The sequence below is a fragment of the Ambystoma mexicanum genome, chromosome 1q (assembly GCF_040938575.1).
Source record: "Ambystoma mexicanum isolate Mex_15411 chromosome 1q, UKY_AmexF1_1, whole genome shotgun sequence".
Taxonomy (NCBI): Eukaryota; Metazoa; Chordata; class Amphibia; order Caudata; family Ambystomatidae; genus Ambystoma; species Ambystoma mexicanum.
The window spans coordinates 289,229,415-289,236,504 of record NC_090922.1 but is presented as its reverse complement, the minus strand read 5'-3'; the positions used below and the strand labels follow the sequence as shown (position 1 = coordinate 289,236,504).

General features: G+C 53.0%; 1 long non-coding RNA gene across 1 annotated transcript; it reads right to left on the bottom strand.

The window, feature by feature from the left end:
- Positions 1–249: 249 nt before the first annotated feature.
- Positions 250–1,233, bottom strand: LOC138521241 (uncharacterized). Its single transcript, XR_011282984.1, has 4 exons — positions 1,014–1,233; positions 815–916; positions 596–680; positions 250–502 (listed from the first exon to the last, which is right to left on the bottom strand). It is a non-coding gene; the product is annotated as an uncharacterized lncRNA (long non-coding RNA).
- Between the last annotated feature and the right edge of the window lie 5,857 nt (positions 1,234–7,090).

The window sequence follows — 7,090 nt, the reverse complement described above, 5'->3', positions numbered from 1 at the left end:
AGGTTGGACAAGCCTGGTTTAGGTGTTCCTGTGTGTGTCTTGGCTACAAGACAGGTAATGAAATGAGGGATAAGCGGTCCACCCACTGGATGGGGGAAAACAACAAGGCAGGCTGTAGTCTGATGAAAATCAGCAGATACATTAAATAAACAGTAATGGAATGCTGGAAGCACAAAGAAAAATGGAATCAAAACAATGAATCGTTTTGCACAATTATCAATGAGAAGTTAATTAGTCATGAATATCAAACACATTCGTCAAATTCTGACATGGAGGTACCAAAATTCATGAATGAGTAATGTGTGTTTACAGAATTAAACAACAAAATCAAATTAAGCATAGCAACATTGACAATTTTAACATTTCATGAAATAAAAATATATATGGTCTCATGTAAGGAGCATAACAACTGCAAAGGGACTGTGGAGTGCAGTTTTACCCTTTATGCGTACTGCGTGTTTCGGGTGTCGCCCTTCATCAGGTACAAGACATAAGGGAATTTCTGAAATAGACAAATAAGGCATGCTTTAGGTTGTTTTCCCAGTGGGGGTATGTTTAAGACTCTATCTTGTAGTTGGATTGTTAAATAACTGACCTGTATTCCACAATTGTGGCCCAATTGTCGAGGTAAGTGTTCCGTCAAACATGGGGGAACAGAGCAGAGAAACTCTACAGGAATTCTTAAGGAAATATAAAAGAGAAAGTATATAGCCTGGGTTTAAGTGAATGTGTGTGGGACCAGTCGCTGAATGAAAAGCACTGTGTCGCACAACACAGTCATGTATATCGTTAATAGAAATGTAAGTGTACTCACCAACACGGACGAGTCAGCCTCGGAAGTAATTTGGTGTAGTGGTTCAAAAATGGCAGCCTATTTAGCGTGCCCACTAGGGCGAGCAGGGCTGATTGACATTGTCTGCAAGAAAGCAGAACACAGCGGTATTTACTAAATGAATAATTGTGTGCAATTATGTAAAGATACAGTATTGATTGGCAAGGACTAATATGCTTACCATTTGTTACTGGAAAGGCTGGCAACTCATGGAGCGAGACTTCGCACAGTGAACGGAATCCGCGTGATGAAATGACTTTGGCGGTTACTGGACTGGATTGCATCTGTGAAATCTGGGGGTTTAGGGTGTGGAAGTCAGTAACTATAGATCGCGTGGACAAAAAAAATGAATAATAAGTAATGGGTGCAGTGTGGCTGCTTACTTGTGAGCCACGGACAAAGCTGCGTTTGTAGAGTTCACAGGGCTGGTTGCAGCTCGAGCGGTTGTCAGGGTAACCACGACGCATGCGTGAGCCATATTTAGACTCGTGTGAAGGAGGATTCATGGAGCGCCATCTTAGAATGGCTCAGAGCTGTTATGAGAAGATATTGCTCATTCATGGATGTTAGGAAACGTTGTGTTGGAAAAGTATTAATGCCCTACCAGAAAGGAAAATGGTCTATTGGGAATGTTAATCAAATTTAAAGATGATGGTGATATTAATAAGTGTTCGGCTGATGGACTTGATTTGTAAATCAGGTGGGGGGGTGCCAACTCATGTGTCAGTCAACATATGTCCCTTAAAGCATTTCATAGGTGGTGAAGAGCGGTGAACCACGGATTCCAAGTTGTCAAAACAGCAAAGGTGCTCTTGGTTATAAATGGCAACTCATGTCACAGCCTACGCTCATCCCTCTCGGTGACTTTGGGGCTAATTCATAGAATCTAGCGCACAAGTGGCACACGCGGCTGGTGCACAGTGTGCACGAGCGAATCTCTGCGCCAGCCGCGTGCGCTAAAATCCATTTCCGCGCACAGCGTATTCATGGATTTCAGCGACCAAAACCACCGTGGGGCACAGTAGCGCAGCAACCCTGCAGCAGCGCCAGTTACACCCCCCAAGAACGCCCCTCGCGCAGGGAAAAGCCATCAAAATCCCAAATCCAGCGCAAAGGGCTGCGCTAACCCAGTACCAGCACGGCAAGCGGGGTACGTGTATTACTGGGGTTCGTGGGAAGTTTCACACGCGGTTGGCCCTGTGCGAGCGGGGTACGTGTATTTCAGGGGTGCGCGGGAAGTTTCACACGCAAATTCAGCCGGGTACGTGTATTACTGGGGTTCGCGGGAAGTTTCACACACGATTTCAGCAGGGTACGTGTATTTCAGAGGTGTGCGGGAAGTTTCACACGCAATTTCAGCAGGGAACATGTATTTCAGGGGTGCGCGGGAAGGTTCACACGCGATTTCAGCAGGGTATGTGTATTTCAGGGGTGCGCGGGAAGTTTCACACGCGATTTCAGCAGGGTACGTGTATTTCAGGGGTGCAATGGAAGATTCACACGTGATTTCAGCAGGGTACGTGTATTTCAGGGGTGCGCGGGAAGTTACACATGGGATTTCAGCAGGGTACGTGTATTTCGGGGGTGCCGGGGAGTCCTACACGTAATTTGGCAGTGTGGGTCCTCCCAGGTGTTCCCTGTACACCCTCCACGGCCCCTGCAGGCAGCCCACACCACAGGGGACTACCCTGCACCCCTGGTCATGTCCCGCAGCTGGCCCACCCAACATGGGCATGCCCCCCAGCAAAGGCACATGTCTCCTTGCACTACTGATCACCAACTCATGTCCCCTTGCACCCCCACCCCCCAGCAGTGTGGGGCACCTACCAGCAGCCCCCCACTCATGTCCCACTCATGACCCACTCATGTCCCCCTTCACCCCCACCCCCCAGCAGTGTGGGGCACCTGCCAGCAGGCCCCCACTCATGTCCCACTCATGTCCCCCTGCACCCCCACCCCCCAGCAGTGTGGGGCACCTGCCAGCAGGCCCCCACTCATGTCCCACTCATGTCCCCCTGCACCCCCACCCCCCAGCAGTGTGGGGCACCTGCCAGCAGGCCCCCACTCATGTCCCCCTGCACCCCCACCCCCCAGCAGTGTGGGGCACCTGCCAGCAGGCCCCCACTCATGTCCCCCTGCACCCCCACCCCCCAGCAGTGTGGGGCACCTGCCAGCAGGCCCCCCAATCATGTCCCACTCATGTCCCCTTGCACCCCCACCCCCCAGCAGTGTGGGGCACCTGCCAGCAGGCCCCCACACATGTCCCTCAAACACCACGCCATGACTATACAGACCCATGGCCCTAATGCCAACCCAAATCCCACCCCTCCACCCCTCAGTGCAAACACCCAACGAACCACTGCACCCACTCCCTAGTAAATCGCCCATTCCATGATAGTCTGAAAATGTCCTACAGAGCCACACAGTTGCAACACATGACTGTTCCAGTGCTCATGGAGACATGCACCAAAATCATCACTGTACACCACACCAATAATATTGAATAAAGAAATGTATTAAAAAAGTATAACAAATGTCCAATCGAAAAACACACATGCAAATGAAGAAATAATATTTGAAATAAGAAAAAGAAAGTCAAATCCAAGCAAGAAAAGAAATACAATATAAGTGGTGCATCCCTAAAGTCCATAGAATGAAATCCAAAGATGGAAAGCATAAAAAAACATTACTCCATGTGAATATGACTAAAAGAAAGTATATACATGTCCTGAAAATTGAAAACAAAAGTCTGAAGGGTCCATTATCCCAAAAGCAAATGAAACATACCAAGAACCCTATCTAAAATACAACTATGTACAAAAAGTGGAGCAAAGTCCGTGGACTCCAAATCATAATAATAAAGAAATGAAACCTAAACCTAAATAACTATATACAAAGGCGGTGGGCTAGTCCGACGGCTCACTGGTTGATGTCATGGGCCAGGGCATCATCGAACTCCTGTTCAATGGCTTGGAGGCGGGCATGTTCCCTGGCCCCGAGGTCTCGCAGGGATAATGCTGTGTCCAACTCCAACTCCCTGCGAATACCCTCGAGGCACTCAGCCCGCCTCAGCGCCCTCCGCATGGAGTTCTCCGCCCTGACCATTGTGAGCTGTTCCTCCTCCGCCCGCCACCGCTCCGCACCTATCTGCTGGCCCAACCGCTCCCACACGGAAGACACTCCCATTCCAGGGTTCTCCTGCCCTCCGGCCGATGCCTGCCCCCCTGATGTTGATGGCCCGGAGCCATGATGCCTCCCACGTCGAGCCTGCCGCTGCCTCCGACGCAACTGCCTCTGCCAGCACGATGGCATCCAGGCTGATGGAATCCACCGACGCCGTCGTGCACGTGCCCTGCCCGATGATGCCGTCACATCCTCCATCTGCTGGGGTCCAGTTGCTGGTGTGGGGCAGGTCCACAGGTGGCCCTGGTGGCATCTGGGCCAGAAGACGGCATGGAGAACAACTGGTGCATAGCCTCCACAGAGGAGGAGAGGGTCGCCAGAGTGACCTACACATGTACGAGACCCCCGACCATGGCCGCTCCCAACTGGGCTACGTTGGCACGGTGCTCTTCGTGATGATGTGCGTGCTCCCCCCGGGAAGCACGCACGTCATCACGAATGACACCCGTGCGCAACGCGACACCAATCAGGACCTTCTCCATACGGCCAGGGGTCCCCTCGTCCATCAGATGACATGGACATCCCCCCTACCTGCGGACGGGCCTGGGATGGGGCATCCCTGCTGGTGCATGGTGGTGCAGTCACAGTGTCAGGGACAGTGACATGCACAGGCCCCTCCACGGCGACCTGTGCTGCCTCCTGCCCCTGGACTGCACCACTTGCACCAGCAGGGATGCCCCCACCAGGCCCCACGTGCGGCTCAGTAGCGGTCTCCTCCTCTGTGGAAACCACCAACCTGGATGGCTCCACACCGTCTTCCGCCGTTGCAAGCCGCTGTGGGGGCTCACCCACCCCTTCCGCTGCAGCCGTGGGGGCATCCCCGCCGCTTTGCTCCACAACACCGTCTCCGCCCTCTTCTTCACTTGGCGCTGTGTAGAGGGAGACATAGAACACAAGCATCAGGGTACTGTACAATGGTCCCCTAGACAGGAAGCAATAGCAGATGAGTGGCACTGTCAAAGATCACTTCCATCATGTCCCTCCACAACACATGGGTCAGTGCAGGCAAAACACATGCAGTAACAGGCATTGCGCATGCTATGGACATTAGCATACATGTCCAAGGGACTCTTGAAACATACAATGTTGTTTTGGAACTCACATGCATCATGGGTCATGCCTATCACATGCATACACTTCACCGTAGTTTCATCCATCTGGCCTCGTACACCCCAGACACAGTGGATGCAAGGATAACTAGGCTGCATCAGTGAATCTAAACATTGTCACAGACATGTGTCATGCATCCATGGCATTCACAAGTCACAGACACGCAGGTCAGACACACAGACATGGACACCATACATGTACATAGCATCAGGACCCATCCCTCACACATCCCTCACCCCCACCCATGTCCAGGAACAGAGACTGACATGCTCTTATGTGTCCATTCCGCGTAGGGCTCCCCATGTTGCATTTAAACACATGCACCAACCGTGTGGTTCACACATTACTGGTCTCACATGCATGACCATGATGTCCCTGCACACACACATGCGTACGTGGCCTATGTCACACATACAGGCAAGTATCAGACAACCAGCACACTGCAACATGCCCTGTCTCACACAGCAATGCTTGGCCACTTACCGCTCGACTCCAGACGGGTCTGCCTCTCAAGGATCTGGGCATGGAGCGCTGGGCGTACGCGTTGCAGGACCCTCATCTGGATGGTACTCATGCTGCCCCGGCCCCCCTCCACGAGGCGCCGGGCCTTTATGAGGGCCCTGGACCTCAAGTCCTCCCAGCGCTTCTTGACTTGCTTGATGTTGCGGGTTGCCACCCCCTCCACCTTGATGGCAACCACAAAGTCGTCCCAGATCCTGTCCCGTCCTTCCTTGTCGGCTTGTGATGATCCGAAGAGGGAATCATAATGCCCCAGGACAAACTCCACCAGGACACCAACTTCCTTCTGACTGAAGCTGGTGGCCCTCCGCCTCTCTGCCTGGGGGTCGCCAGTGGTCTCAGATGGTGTTTGCCCCGACATGGTGACCCCTGAGGCAGGCGTGGGTGGGCAACTGGGTCCTGGGACTGGGCTGTGGAGCGATGGTATCCCAGTCGGGAGTCTTCTGTTCCAGCAGGGGTGGGCACCGCAACTGGACCCCTGCAGATGGCTGATGTGCAGGCATCAAATGGCATGGCTCGAGGGCAGCAGACCGTCAGGCAGCAGCAGATGGCAGGTGGGAGCATGCTCGGGACTCTGGGGGGCAGTGATTCAGCCTTTTGGGCAGGAGCGTGGTCTTCCGTGTGTTTTCGCATGGCCAGCTTGATACGGAGTGATTTGGCACATGAAAAAATTGCACGTCAGCGTGTAATTCGAGGAAAGGCCCTTAGCGCGTAAGCGCGTCTGCACGCATATGCGATTTCATTGGACCAAAGGCCCTTAGCACGTAAGCGCGTCAGCACGCATACACGATTTCATTGGACCAAAGGCCCTCAGCGCGTAAGCGCGTCTGTGACGTATCGCATACGGGCATTGCCCTGGCAGGGCTTGAAGATCCCACGTGGATTTCCATTGCTCTGTACGTGCTTTCCGTGGGGTGCGGTGCGTGTGTTTTCCAGGCGTTGGGGTTCACACGCTATTACTTCACAGCGGGTGGGTGTTGGCTACGCGTTCTTCTACACGCAGACGGTGAGTGGTACCCCGCTCGCTCAAGGACTTCCCACGCACCCCGAAATACATGTACCCTGCTCAATCGCGTGTGAAACTTCCTGCGCACACCCGAAATACACGTACCCCGCTCAATCACATGTGAAACTTCCCGCGCACCCCCGAAATACACCTACCCTGCTCAATTGCGTGTGAAACTGCCCGCGCACCTCCAAAATCCACGTACCCCGCTCAATTGCGTGTGAAACTTCCCGCGCACCACCGAAATACACGTACCCCACTCAATCGCGTGTGAAACTTCCCACGCACCTCCGAAATACACGTGCCCCGCTCGCACAGGCCCAATCGCAGTATGGGACATTCATCATTGCTATATATTGCCACTTTTGTAATGCGCAGGGACGCTACCACCTGTCTTCGTGTGGCGGATGTGTTTCGGCTTTTGCGTGTCTTTGGCTGTG